The sequence below is a fragment of the Macrobrachium nipponense genome, chromosome 28, assembly GCF_015104395.2.
Source record: "Macrobrachium nipponense isolate FS-2020 chromosome 28, ASM1510439v2, whole genome shotgun sequence".
NCBI classification, from domain to species: Eukaryota; Metazoa; Arthropoda; class Malacostraca; order Decapoda; family Palaemonidae; genus Macrobrachium; species Macrobrachium nipponense.
Window position 1 is genome coordinate 44,286,344 of NC_087217.1, and position 15,974 is coordinate 44,302,317.

General features: G+C 36.2%; 1 long non-coding RNA gene across 1 annotated transcript in view; it reads left to right on the forward strand.

Annotated features, from left to right (window-relative positions):
- The first annotated feature begins 1,776 nt into the window (after positions 1–1,776).
- Positions 1,777–15,974, forward strand: part of LOC135201703 (uncharacterized) — a 27,208-nt gene continuing 13,010 nt past the window's right edge. The window contains exon 1 of the long non-coding RNA XR_010311590.1: positions 1,777–2,100. This is a non-coding gene — a long non-coding RNA (uncharacterized LOC135201703). The remainder of the gene's footprint in view (positions 2,101–15,974) is intronic.

The window sequence follows — 15,974 nt, forward strand, 5'->3', positions numbered from 1 at the left end:
TCATTTTCTGTGTTTTTTTTTCTTTTACAAGTATTGCAACACACACACACACACACACACACACACACACACACACACACACATATATATATTATATATATATATATATATATATATATATATATATATATATATATATATGCTTAAAAAATCACAGTAGATGCACGCGACTTCATTAAATAAGCGAATACCACAGGAAGAATATAGGCAGAAATCCAAGCGCTTTCTTCTTTACTGATGTATATATATATATATATATATATATATATATATATATTATATATATATAGTGTATATCTATAACGAAAAGCTATCATATGCATTCCAAGTTTATGTGGATGAGTGGCCACAACTCATGAAAACTCAATATTAGAATCATACTTGACAAAACTCATCAAAAATTATACATACTTATTATGTATGTTTATGTAAAGTGTTTGTAAGTATTAAAGCATCCGTAAAACAAGAAGCTGAAAAGTGACAGGCAGAAAACAGCCTGAATGCGTTACCAACGCAAAATTCTAACCGCCATATGGCCACATGACGTCATTTGTATAGCATTACCTGCAACGAATTCACCACAAGTTTAAAGCAAAAACGCCTCATTTTATGGTCGCCGACGTTGCTATGCTTTTAAGCGATAACTAACAAAGTTGTTGGGTCAATTTACATAATAATATAAAACAGAAAGAAATAATTATGCTTTTAGGCCAATATCATCTGAACTTTATAGTCCTAGGCTTACCTACGAGACTTGCAGTAGGTAGAGGAGCATTGAGAAACAGTGGTTGAAATGGAGAGAGAGAGAGAGAGAGAGAGAGAGAGAGAGAGAGAGAGAGAGTTATTTGGGAGGCAACACGCTTTGCTGTTACCAAGAAGCCAATGCTATCGGAATATGCTTCCGCCTCCACTTGATTCATTTCCTACACAGGAAAATTGTGCATCGGTCTAACGCAAGCCTTATCTCCGCCATCGACAAAGTACATATAGTATAGACTCTAATGACGGCAATGCAATTCATGCTTTTTATTTGGGTGACTCAAAAATATTTAGCTAGTATGAAATGCTAATAATATTCGGCGTACTGCTAGTACCATTGGCGGCTCGTGGCTCGTAAAATAAGATAACATAGGCCTATAACAAAACAAAAGGGCTAAAGAACACCCAGCTACAACAGACACCACACACACACGCGCGCGCTAGCTGCTAAACTCACTTTCTTCTCGCTAGATTTAAGGACCCCCCCCCCAAAAAAAAAAAAAAAAAAAAAAAAAAAAGAAAAAAAAAAAAAAAAAAAAAAAAATCCAAATCTAGAGGGAACACCGCTAAAATGGCAACTGTGCGTCCCTTCACCTGTTGTTATCCCTGCATTGAGGAATTGTTTGTATGGTGTTTTACGTTGCACGGAACCAGTGGTTATTCAGCAACGGGACCAACGGCTTTACGTGACTTCCGAACCACGTCGAGAGTGAACTTCTATCAACAGAAATACACATCTCTCACCCCTCAGTGGAATGCCCGAGAATCAATCTCCCGGCCACCGAGGTGGCACACGCCAACACCATACCGACCACGCCAGTGGGGCCTACGTTGCCTGGTGCACCTTCTCCTCCTCCACTGCCTTCTGGCTTCTCCCTTAATTCAGTCTGACGCTTTCTTATTCAGCTCGGCCTTCCTTTTAAATCCATTAAAAACCACAAACAACTTCCGAAAACTTTTTTTTAAAGGGAAAGGGAAAAAAAAAAAGAAACTAATACACAACCGAAAAGAACACCCTCCTACCAACTTGGCGGAGGAGCAGAGGCGTTGATGACGTCATCGGAAGCCCTTCCTCGAGTCCCTCGATTTGTTTACATCCATTCGCAACCGACCGAATAAACTTTAGTTTGGTGCGTGATTTATTGCCTTCGGTTTACATAACCTCAATGTACGTCGGTTGCGTTTTCCACAAGGAAAATAACCCTCAATATACCAAGAAACGGGGAAGTCAGAAACGAATACGTTATGCGCGTGATCAGAAGAGGAAGCTATGGATAAATGACGACAACTTTCGACGACTGCAAAGGGACACGACAAAGGGGAACACGTTAAGTCATTGAGGTATGTTCAGCAATATGCAAATTCCTCTTAAACGGTTCGAGAACATTTTGAATAATCCAACACTTGCGTAACGTACTTATTACGGCGTACGTCACATGCCATGTGAAATTAGGGAGCAGGGTACGTGTACGACACCGCCAGAGAGAATAAAATTGAGTCTACCTTCCGTTCGTCTCCATGACAGATTGAACAAAACTTGCGTAATGATCATATTTTGTCATTCTGTGCTGTATTGAACAACTGTTAGTATTAAATGACGTTGCACCTGTTGCAGGTGTAAAATATGACTTTAATTAATGGTATCCAAAAGTAAAGTTAATTTCGGATAACGAGATTATCTTTTAGAATTAGAAAATATTGTCACATCCTGACTGGTCATTCTGACAGGACAGAGCTGTAACGATACGAAAGTAGGTTTATGTTAATGGAGATTGACAATCAATTTCATTCAGTTTAATTATTTGCTTTGTTTTTCTTTGTTTATATGGTGTTTAACAAAGCAAGTTGGAATACAACATAGCCATGTTAATTAAAGCTACGTTAGGTAGCTTTAACATAACGTATTTTTATATGCTAATTAGAAAATTCCACGTCATTTGCCTAAATAATCGCTGTGCCTTAAATACATAACGAATCTAAAGTCATATCTAATTGGATTTAATAATTACTTTAGTGAAAACTACGAGAAAACCTCTATCTTTAAACAAACCAAACGAAGATCGGTATAAGTTTGGCTTACACGGTATATATAGGGTGCTATAGCTACGCCATATTTGGTGACTTCACCGAGCCCTGTTTATGGTACCTGCCGTGGGCGTGTGGGCGTGCCATGAAAGATCGGTTCCAGGTGGATTATTGTGATGTATTATCTCTCCTATGGGTGTAGTGGAAGATGCTGTAGTAGGTAGCTCGTGAAAGGATAATTTGACTGTATAGGTCTTTGTGGTGAAAAGGGGTAGTATTGTCAAAAGTGACTGGTATGTCGTAGAGATCTTTTCAAGTTCGTTGCGTTTGACCAATACTCGGCTTAGAGTTTTCGAGAGATGTATTATTTTAGACTCTCTCTCTCTCTCTCTCTCTCTCTCTCTCTCTCTCTCTCTCTCTCTCTCTCTCTCTCTCTCTCAGAAAAGTACTGAGTAGACAGTTGTATTCCGTTAAATTGTATATGTATAGTGTTATGTATGTGATAAACATTACGTAAGGAGTTAAATATATATATATATATATATATATATATATATATACTATAATATATGATCCAGTCATATAGTAGAACGTTGATTCTGTCTTAAACAGCACAATCTATAATTGACACAAAATCCTACGAACTCAAGGACAAGACCATAAAAAGTTACTAAGCGCAATAGACCTGATATAAGCGTCATTGTCACGAGGCCAGTAACGTGATGCATTTCCTTAGTCAAGTCGTCCTGTTACGTAAATAAATGACGTTTTTTGTTATGAACTCTTCTAGGACGAGACTATTAATATATATAATTCGTATTTAAATCGCTTAACTTCCTGTAACGTATATTTTAAAAGTTTACTTACATATAACGATATATTTTAATTAGATGTTTATTTTTTTTATTTCCTGCCCTTCCCCTTTCAATGTGTTATTCTACTGTTTTATGGAAGTTTAGGCCAATTGGTTAAGTGTGTAATATATATATATATATATATATATATATATATATATATATATATATGTGTGTGTGTGTGTGTGTGTGTGTGTGTGCTGATATTTATTCATCGTTTTTAATTTAGCCGTTCGTCCCTAACTGAAATATATTGCAGCATGTTGTTAATTGCCTAGACCAACTCTCTCTCTTCTCTCTCTCTCTCTCTCTCTCTCTCTCTCTCTCTCTCTCTCTCTAATGACTCGAACTCTAATTATCCTTAAAATAGAATTAAAGCGCGAAAGGGCTCGAATTTAATTTACATGGGATATTTTAGTCACGTCTCGGGTGCGTTAACGAACTTGGACATTTTCACCTTAACCAAGTCAACTGGATTGCTTTTTTGCATTGTTCAAGCAGTCGTGGTAAGCTCCTTGTGCCGTCAGGCACACGAACATACGTGTGTACACACGTACATACACATACACGCGTGTGTGGTGTGTAGGCTATGTATATTTTTCACCGAAGCCTACTAGGCTACTGCGTGCTAAGTTGCACTTGTACCCTATAGACCGATTGAGAGATAACAACCCAGAATAATTCTCATGTTTTTACATCCTCACAGGAAATAATCGACAGAGGTTAGGGCTTTAAAGGTAATTATTAGCTTATGTTAATTAAGTTTCAAGTCTTCGTAATGTTAGTTGAGGCTTTGGTCATATATATATATATATATATATATATATATATATATATATATATATATATATGATATATAGATATATATATATATATATATATCATATATATATATATATATATATATATGTATATATATAGGTATTTCTTGGAGCAGGATAGTCGCATAGGGCAAGGTAGGTCTAGTTGCAAAACGGAAGAACGTTTAAATAATGTAATTATCGGTCCGTTATCTTGCCAATTTTTTTTCTTTTAAATACATATAAATTAAGTCAGAGCTTCTTGCTGTATCTAGTTCCAACGCACCACTGTTTCATATGACTTAGTACGCTGTATTGTTAATGCATAAAACGTAACATCTTGTATTGACTGTGATATGTTACGCAATGAAGCTTCAATAAAACTAAGAGAACTTTGGTTTCTAAAGAGGAGAAACGAATGGCTGAATTTTGTATTGAATGGACGGTTGAAGATGGATTAATGAAAAAAAAAAAAACCGTTTCGTCCATGCTAAGGAAATGATTAAAAAAGTAGAAACTCTACCAAAAGTTTGAAAAACTTGGTATACAGAACATGAAGAAGTTGTTGAAAGGACCACGACTAGATCTGAAAGCTTGGCTGTTTTAAGCCTGAATGAAAATGCGCTCCGTAGAAGTAAAATTCATCCGCGTTACTGAATCTCGTTCTCCTAATGTACATCACTTGAACGAACCCGAAGATAATTAATTGCCCGGCATAGATCATCGTTGATCTAAAGCAGCATCGTAGCCTTGGGCAAGTTCTGTAGCTAGACTCACTGATCACTTCTGCCTCCAGACAGCTCCTGTGATGATGACCGCCCTTCGGGGTCATTATCTAATGACGAAAGGAGAGAGATATAACGTGATCGCTCACGGTAATAGGACATGAAATCGCGATTATGGGAGAAAATTGGCGACTTTGGGGGTGGGGGGGGGGGGGGGGAGATTGGGAGCGTGATCAGTTAGGAGAGAGAGAGAGAAAAAAAAACCCTAATTGGCTACTTTCGAGAGGGAGGTGGTAACGCACCGTTGGGGTTACGAATCTTAGCGGAGTTACAATTGTGATGGATGAGACATCGCCTGGGTTACTGGGTAGACATAAGATATTATTACATAGGGCAATAAATATTGATATCTAATACTGTCTGAGAAGCTGCAGTTTATTTCTGTTGATGAAATCGCAACAAATCCATTATTCTGTTTTGCTCATTATAGGCGTCATTCATTTATAAACTGTTTTCAGTCGTTATGTCACTCGGCGATCAAAAGCTAAAATTAGTGTCTTTTCACCAGGAAATAAACGGAAATTCATATAATCAGGCTATAGGACCCTTTAGTTCTTACAGTAGCATACATTCAGTGGCGCTTATATTAATTATTCGCTCAAATACACGTTCATCATCTCTTGATGAATATAAACCCAATTCAATACTGCAGAAACCAACCGTGCTTCAGACTCATCTGTTTTCCGCCCTCTCTTTTTGCAATCTGCAATTATTCTGCTCGGCTGCTACCGTGCAGTACTTGACATCCCCACAACCCCATTCCTCGCTGCAAAACAAGAAAGCAGGAAGAGAATTGCGTAAAAACTGCAGATGTGGGAACAAATAAGTTGTTTAAAAGTAGCGTTTAGTATACAAGGGAAAGAGCGCCAGCGGATGTGGAAAATCCAGAGAAGTTGATAGAAGTTAAGGAGAGAGAGAGAGAAGTAGTACTAAAAATACATTAGTTACAATAAACGCTTGTGTGTGTTTGTGTTTGTGTAATACAACCCAGATTTTTATACAGTTGTGGAAAATTCAGAGAAGCTGATAGAAGTTTAGGAGAGAGAGAGAGGGGGGGGGCGGCATTAGTAGTATTAGAAATACAGTAGTACAATAAACGCTTGTGTGTGTGCGTAATACAACCCAGATTTTACAGAGGCATACAGTTGTGAAAAATCCAGAGAAGGAGAATGAGTTGATAGAAGAGAGAGAGAGAAAGGGGGAGGGGGGGGGTGTTAGTAGTACTAAAAATACAGTAGTGCAATAAACGCTTGTGTAAGTTTGTGTGTGTGTGTGTGTATGTAATAAAACCCAGTTTTACCAGAGGCATAGTTGTGGAAAACCAGAGAAGGAGAATGAGTTGATGAGTAGAGAGAGAATGAGAGAGAGAGAGAGAGAGAGAGAGAGAGAGAGAGAGAGAGAGAGAGAGAAGGGATTCAGAACCCAGATTTTTCAGAGCCAGACAGTGTAGCGCTGCTTCATACAGAGACCAGGGCTGTTTAGTATTCAGGAAGGGAGAAACATTGGCGCTGTAAAAGTGAGAAGCACTACTTGATAAGGAAGGGAAGCTTTTGTTCGCAAGAACAGTGTTGCTTTGAAAATTGCTAGATGAGGCTGGAGGTTGTAATTGCATACATAAATACATAATGCATGAATGAACATTGTGTATGTATGTGTAAATGCGTTATAAATGTATGTATGTATGTATATATATATATATATATATATATATATATATATTTATGTATATATAAACTATATATTTATGCGTGCCTGTAATATCTTTATCATTTCCATTTTTGGGTGCAAGTTGTTCCTAGGATAAAGTGAAATTATATATCAAGTTGTGGCTGAATATTTGGAATATTAAATATACATACATATATATATATATATATATATTATATATATATTATGTATATTATGTCAGTATGTATGTATATATGTGATATATCATACATGCATACATGTTTATTACAACTACCCTCAAATAGCACAGTTATGGCTACGGCGAGATGGACCAAAGTTTGTACCTTCGCTCCTGCAGTAAATTCAGGTTGAATTTACGTCCGCGCGTCACGGCACCTTTAAACATGCATGCTCCCCCACTCCCCCATTCCTCCCTCCCTCTTTCCCTCCCCTCCCCCTACCCTCCCCACCACAAACCTATAAAATGTTATTTCGTCATGATTTTCGTTGTTGGTGCGTGCGTGTGTTTGCATGAATTGTGGAATCGTTAAAAGCTTTCGAAACGAATTTCCCCGCGCCCGTTGGAGATCCGAACGAGGAAAAAGAGACGAAACGGAAGCGGAAACGAAACGAAACGGCGGTAAAATAAAAAAATAAATAAATAAACAATAAAGACTTTTGTGGTGGTGATTGTCGGTTTGTCGCCAGTGAAAGGCATTGAATTCAGCGCTATCGGGCTACTTCAGTCACAGCATCCAAAAAGCGCGCGAATTTTGCAGACAGCTTTGGAAGCGGTTTTCCGTTATCAGGTTTTCCTACTTCCTTTTCTTCTTCTGAAATGGGGAGGAAAAGTGAAGAATAGAGAGGAAAATTATCAGGTTTCCTACTCCCTTTTCTTCTTCTGAAATAGGGAGGAAAAGTGAAGAAGAGGGAGGAAAATTATAGGGTTTCCTACTTCCTTTTCGTCTTCTGAAATGGGGAAGAAAAGGAAAGAATAGGGAGGGAAACTAAAAAATAGGGAGGAAAAATGAACAATAAGGAGGAAAATGATCAGGTTTTCCTACTTCCCTTTCTTCTTCTGAAATGGGGTGGAAAAGTGAAGAATATGGAGGAAAGGTGATCGATGTATAAGAAACGGGAAATTGATTACTTAACAAGCAAGTAAAAATTGATTACTATACTAGCAAGTGGAAATTGATTACTTTACAAGCAGATGGAAATGGATTACTTTATAAACAAGTGGAAATTAATTACTTTACAAGCAAATGGAAATGGATTACTTTACTAGCAAGTGGAAATTGATTACTTTTCAAGCAAATGGAAATGGATTACTTTATAAACAAGTGGAAATTAGTTACTCCATAAGCATGTGGAAAGTAATTATAAACAAGTGGAAATTGATTAGTTTACTAGCAAGTGCAAATTAATTACTATACAAGCTAAATTGAGTCAATTTAAAACTAAATGAAACAAGAATCAACGTCCTTTTCATCTCATTGAAAGCAGATGCAGTTGGAACCGTGCAATGGCGTCAAAAGCACGGTGAACAGGAGGGTGGGGGGCGAGTGGGCGTTTGTCTTAAAGCAGTGCGTTCAGGTGATAAGGGACATTGCCACGCCTGTATAGGTGGGTTACCTGTCACTTTGGACAGGTAATCCCTCACAATTAGATTTGCTCTGGTTTTTTTTTATTATTTTATTTTATTTATTCATTCATTTATTTATTGCCCATGCACCTACAACACCCATCCTTCAGAGAATTGTCTTATGAAATATGTTTGACGAATTATGGAAGATACAACTCATTTGGCTAATGGCCGAGTCCGTCTTGCCCTTACACGACAATACACGATAGCCTCCTGATTCACCTGTTCCCCACACGAGTTACACAGGTAAATTACCTTACCTGGGGCGTCAATAAATCTGTCTACCTGTCATGGTTCTCTCTCTCTCTCTCTCTCTCTCTCTCTCTCTCTCTCTCTCTCTCTCGTCGGGATAAACAAATGAAGTAAGATTTCTGCCAAAGGCCTGTGTCTCTCTCTCTCTCTCTCTCTCTCTCTCTCTCTCTCTCTCTCTCTCTCTCTCTGTCGGGATAAACAAATGAAGTCAGATTTCTGCCAAAGGCCTGTGTCCCCCCCCCCTCTCTCTCTCTCTCTCTCTCTCTCTCTCTCTCTCTCTCTCTCTCTCTCTCTCTCCTTCCTCAACAGCTGATTAATTACTAGGTATTCGATACCATTTCATCCAGTTCGGTGACTCACAACCTAACCATTCAGACGAAACTTTCCACCTGGGCGAACCGAGAGAGAGAGAGAGAGAGAGAGAGAGAGAGAGAGAGAGAGAGAGAGAGATATTAACGCCGACTATAGAGAATCCCATCAAAGTTGTCATCAAAGTCGGGGAAAGATATTGGGATTCCCGAGACCTCAATGAATACAGATGAGAAAGTCCCTCTCGTTATTACTCCTACTTGGGCAGGCAATGAATAGAGCAGAGAGAGAGAGAGAGAGAGAAAATTGTAAGAAAATAAGGATATGACAATGAAGAATGTAGAGAGAGAGAGAGGAGAGAGAGAGAGAGAGAGATAGAGAGAGAACAAAGAGAGAGAGAAAATTGTAAGAAAATAAGGATATGACAATGAAGAATGTAGAGAGAGAGAGAAACAATAGTGACAAATAAGGATATGACAATGAAGAATGTAGAGAGAGGAGAGAGAGAGAGAGAGAGAGAGAGAGAAACGACTGTGAAAAGAATAAGGATATGACAAAAAAGAATGTATATATATATATATATAGAGAGAGAGAGATTTAGAGACAAACAATTGTAAAAAAAAATCAAGGTATGACAATGAAGAATGTAGAGAGAGAGAGAGAGAGAGAGAATTGTAAAAAAAATAGTGATATGATAATGAAGAATGCAGAGAGAGGAGAAACAATTGTGAAAAAATATGGATATGACACTGAAGAATGTAGAGACAATGAAGAATGGAGACCTTACAGACCTTACAGACCTTACATGTTGTTCGGGTTGCCCCAGGTCCCTCAGTGTGAGGCACCTCTAATGTCTACCAGAGAGTTGCTAGTACATCTTCCGGTATATTTTGCATCTTCCAATCTTGGATGGTCTGGGATGCAGTTTAGATATTTGTCGAGCTTATTCTTAAACACATCTACGCTCACTCCTGATATATTCCTCAGATGAGCTGGCAACGCATTGAATAGACGCTGCATTATCGATGCTGGTGCATAGTGGATTAATGTCCTGTGTGCTTTCCTTATTTTTCCTGGTATAGTTTTGGGCACTATTAATCTACCTCTGCTTGCTCTTTCTGATATTTTTAGTTCCATGATGTTTTCTGCTATTCCTTCTATCTGTTTCCATGCCTGAATTATCATGTAGCGTTCTCTTCTCCTTTCTAGACTATATAATTTTAAGGATTGTAGTCTTTCCCAGTAGTCAAGGTCCTTAACTTCTTCTATTCTAGCTGTAAAGGACCTTGTACACTCTCTATTTGTGCAATATCCTTTTGATAGTGTGGGTACCATATCATATTGCAATATTCAAAGTGGACTACGAACATATGTTTTATAAAGCATAATCATGTGTTCAGCTTTTCTTCGTTTGAAGTGCCGTAATAACTATTCCATTTTTGCTTTACATTTTGCCAACAGAATTGCTATTTGATCATTGCATAACATGTTCCTATTCATCATCACACCAAGGTCTTTAACTGTTTCCTTATTTGTGATTGTATCATTATTAGGTCCCCTATATGCATATAGCTTTCCTTCTCTGTCTCCATAATTTATTGATTCAAATTTATCAGAGTTAAATATCATCCTATTTACCTCTGCCCAATCATATACTTTGTTAAGGTCTCTTTGTAGAGCGTTCCTATCTTCATCACATGTAATTTCTCTACTTATTCTTGTGTCATCAGCGAAACTACTCACTACCGAATCCTTAACATTACTGTCTATGTCTTCAATCATAATAACAAACAGTATTGCAGCTAACACCGTACCTTGTGGCACACCGGATATTACCTTGGCTTCATCCGATTTCTCATCGTTTGCAATAACTATCTGTTTTCTGTTGTGTAAAAATTCTTTTAACCATCTTCCTACTTTATCCACGATATTGTGTTTTCTAATTTTCTTCGCTAATATATTATGGTCTACCTTGTCAAAAGCTTTTGCAAAGTCTAGATAAACCACATCTGTTTCATTTCCGCTTTTCATATTATTGAATATGTTCTCACGGTGGACTAACAGTTGGGTTTGTGTACTTTTTCCGGGTACGAAACCATGTTGTCCCATATTAAACAAATTATTTTTTATTAAATGTTTCATAATATTTTTCTTCATTACCCTTTCATACACTTTCATAATATGTGATGTTAGACTCACAGGCCTATAATTACTAGCCTCTAGTCTTGATCCACTTTTGAAAGTAGGGGTAATATATGCTAATTTGTGCTCATCATAAATCTTGCCTGTATCTACACTTTATCTTAATAATATTGCAAGTGGCTTTGCGATAGAATGAACTACTTTCTTCAACAAAATAGCAGGAACTCCATGAGGCCCTGCTGCAGCTCCATTTTTAATTTCATTAATAGCCTGCACAATATCAGCTTCATTAATATCTATGTCAGCTAAATATTCACTATTTTCGTCCCTTACTTCTATATCATTATCTTCATTATCTATTCTAGGGGTGAATTCTCTCTTATATCGTTCTGCCAATATGTTGCAAATTTCCTTTTTTTCATTCGTTAATCTCCCTTCAATTCTTAGAGGGCCAATTTCTATTCTTCTTTTATTCATCTTTTTCGCGTATGTGTATAATAGTTTGGGGTTTTGCTTGATATTTATTAGGGTTTTTTCTTCCAATTCCCGTTTTTCATTTTCTTTTGATTGTATAATCTTTTGTTCTGCATTTTCTATCTTACTTTTTAGTTCCATAACTTTCCATGCATTTTTTTCTTTTGCAAGACCTTTTTTCCACTTTCTGATTTTCTGGAACAAGATCCTTCTGCCTCTTGGTATGCATGACTGATGTTTACTTTTCTTCTTCGGTATATATGTATCCACTATTTTCTCTAATATTTTATATAATATCTCCGTATTTACCCTTATGTCATCACTTACGAAAACGTTATCCCAATCTTTGTTTAATTCCTCATTTATTTCTGACCATTTTATATTTTTACTGTGAGAGTATTTTCCATATCCTTCCCACTTTTTCATTTCTTGCTTATCTCTGTTTTCACTTGCTTTCGAATGGACTGTTAATTCTATGACATTATGGTCTGAAATATTCGCATTATAAACTATTATTTCTTTAACATAATTCATCTCGTTCACAAATACTAGGTCTAAAGTATTTTCCTTTCTTGTTGTCAGGTGATTTATTTGTTGAATGTTGTATTCTAGTAGCATATCTAATAGCTTTTCAAATTGCCTCTTATCTTCTGCACTACTATTACTCCCTTTTTTATATGTATAAGTACAACCACAATCTCCTATTCGTTCTTTCCAGTCTACGAAAGGAAAGTTGAAGTCTCCAGATAGGAGAATAATCCAGTCCTTGTGATTTCTACATATATCATCCAATTTTTCTATTATTAAGTCAAACTTCTTTAGTATTATGGAGAGGTCTATATATTACTATGTTCATTAATTTTTCAGATTCAAATTCTACCGCTATTAGTTCACATTCTGAGTTACTATATTTCTCATATATTTTTCCTTGTTTCTTGTCGTTCCCATATATTGCGGTTCCCCCTTGATTCCTATTTTTTCTATCTGATCTATAAGTTTGGAATCCTTTTATTTGATCATCATTCCCAGTCTCTTGGGAATACCAGGTTTCACTTATATTCATTATATCTATTTTCTTTTCAATTTGGGTTAGTTCTTCTAAGTACTCTATTTTTCTTTTTGAGTTACTCGTAACTAAACCCTGCGCATTCATCACTATGATGGTTTGCGTGTTTTCTCCTTCATTTAATATTGGTAATAATAAGGATTTTCCCATGACTCTTTCCTGTTCTGGTATGTTGTTCTTTTTTTCATTTCCAGAAATTCTGAGATTAAAAAATCCAACTTTTCCATAATATTTGATCTTCCTTCATCATAATTATTCATTTTGTGTCTGAATCTGCAATTTTCTCCGTATCTGCAATTTCCTCTTGCATAATAAATACAGTTATTATCTCTTGAGTAGAATCTTGGAGCTGATGCTTTGAAATTTTTTGCTGACACCTCTGCATATCTCGTTGGTGGCTTGCTTTTTTCTTTTACCTGATATTCTTTATTTCTCTCTTTATTTGTTTCTTTCTTATTTTTATTTTGGATTTTATTACTTGATTGGTTATTTATTTGATTATGATTCATGGCTGCAGGGTGCATATATTTACATTTTTTGTCGAACTTACATCCTTTTCCTTCTTTTAGGTTTTTGCATATTTTTGGATGCAGATCTCTGCAATCATCCCCATAGCCATCTAGGTATGCACATTTACCATATATTTCATAGTTGTGACATACCTTAGGATTTTTGTAGTAACATCTTTCTCCAAATCTGTGTCATTGTGTAGATCTGGGTAGAGCCTCTTCGGGATTTTCTTTTGTGTTGTCATATCATAATTTATTTCTTCATAGGTATGCTGCTTTATTGCCTCATATGTAGTATCAATGAGTATCTCTGCATCCATACTTTTTCTTTATTCTTGTAACTAGTTTATTTCGTTATTTTTTTCTGTCATCAGTTTTGTTTACTTCTCTTCCAGTTCCTTCCTTGCTCTTCTTCCGTCTTCTTCTTCTTCTCCCGTCTTCTTCTTCATCCTCAACTATTTGTACATTCAATCTTGATTTAATAACATTGTCTATCCATGATAGACATGTTGAGCAAAATATTCTTGTATCTTTTCTCATATCTTGCATTACCTCAGCACACTGTGGATGGGTCGGAATGTTGCATGCAGCACATTTTCTGATTAGGTTTTGTGGATTAACTATGCTATACCACACCTTACACAGTTTGCATGCTTTTGGCATTCTTTTTCCTAATGCATCAATTAGGATATTCACAAGGTTCACCTTATTCATTTTCTTTGTCGGAATATGTTGGTTTATGTATATTTTCTTTATGAGTCTCTTGACCACTTGGATTTTATTTGGAACTTCTTCAATTATTTTCAAGATGTTTTCAGTTGATTTGTTCCAGTTTGAAGGATTATATCCTTCTAATATATCTATGAATGCTTTCGTATCTTTTTGGTTAGGACTGTTGCTGATCTCATAGATGAGAAATGCCAGTTCCCTTCCTGCTACCTCATCGTATTGCGAATTTGCCAAACAAGCTAAATTTCGCCATTTCTTTCCGCAGAGAGAGAGAGAAACGACTGAAAAAATAAGGATATTACAATGTAGCATGTAGAGAGAGAGAGAGAAAAAATTGTAAAAAAATCAAGGTATGACACTGAAGAATGTAGAGACAGAGAGAGAGAGAATAAAAAATTGTAAAAGGTAAAAAATAAGGTTATAACAAAAAGAGTAGAGAGAGTGGGAGGGTGAAAGATAAACACTAGTAAAGAAAAAAATAAAGGTATGAAAATTAAAAATGTAGAGAGAGGGAGAGTAAAAAAGTTGAAAAGGTAAAAAATGAGGATATAAAAAAGAGAGAGAGAGAGAGAGAGAGAGAGAGAGAGAGAGAGAGAGAGAGAGAGAGAGAGAGAGATATGAACAATTGAAAAAAAATAAGGATATGACAATGAAGAATGTAGAGAGAGAGAGAGAGTAAAAAATTGAAAAGGTAAAAGATAAGGATATAAAATAGAATAGAGAGAGAGAGAGAGAGAGAGAGAGAGAGAGAGAGAGAGAGATAAAAATAGTAAAGAAAAAATAAAGGTATGACAATGAAGAATGTAGAGAGAGAGAGAGAGAGAGAGAGTTAAAAAAAATTTTAAAGTAAAAAAAATAAGGATATGAAAAAGCATGGCGAGAGGGAGAAAGAGAGAGAGAGAGAACACTTGTAAAAAATAAAGGTATGACGAAGAATATAGCAAGAGACAACGTGGAGAGAGAGAGAGTTTAAAAAATTGATAAAGTAGAAAATAAGGATATGAAAAATGGAAAAGAGAGAGAGCGAGAGAGAGAGAGAGAGAGAGAGAGAGAGAGAGAGAGAGAGAGAGAGAGAGAGAGAGGGGGGGGGGTTGAAAAAATAATTTCTTCATACGTGACTAAACCTACGTTGCGAAATCGAGTTCGTTCGTGCGTGTGTGTAAGTACGAATTATTTTTCGTATTAATTTCGTACTAATTTCGCCTCTCTGAGAGTACTGTATGCGTAAGGAAATGAACGCCACTCTGGGTTAATGAGATAATGTCGGTATGATGATGACAAGTGGAGAGTATAATGAAGGTATAATAAGAGAGGTTTGGCTGCTATTTGTCTAGGCCAAGACATCACACAGCAGTAGTCATTATAGAATTTAAAATGTCTTGGGCGATAAAAGACATTAGATTCTTGTTTTTAAATTATATAAAATATATAAATGATTTTTTCATTTTCAATGAGATTAAATTAATGCAAATAGTATTTTGGAAATATATCCTGGGTGATAAAAGGCATTAAATTATTGTCTTTAAATTATATAAAATATATATAATATATATATACGTATTTTGAAGTAATCAAAGTCCACAATTATGTAAAATGTGTATTAAAAATACATTAAAAACGGGAGCTTTCGTTGTCCTGAGGACATTAAGCCTTTTCTATGGGTCAGATATGTTGACGATATCTTTTTGATTTATAAAGTTAATAACTTGATGCCATCCATTAACTTTTCAGTTGAATTTGAGGTCGACAATAATTTGCCATTTCTGGACGTTCTGGTTCACCATGACCCTGTTACTTTTAAAACTTTACATTTAGTGTATACAGAAAAGACACCAACGCAGAAATGTACATTCATTTTTATTCATACCATAGCCAACGTATAAAGTCCAATGTAATCGTCAACATGGTAACGAGGGGGCTTCGGATTTGTGATCCACAGTACATAGACAAGGAAATG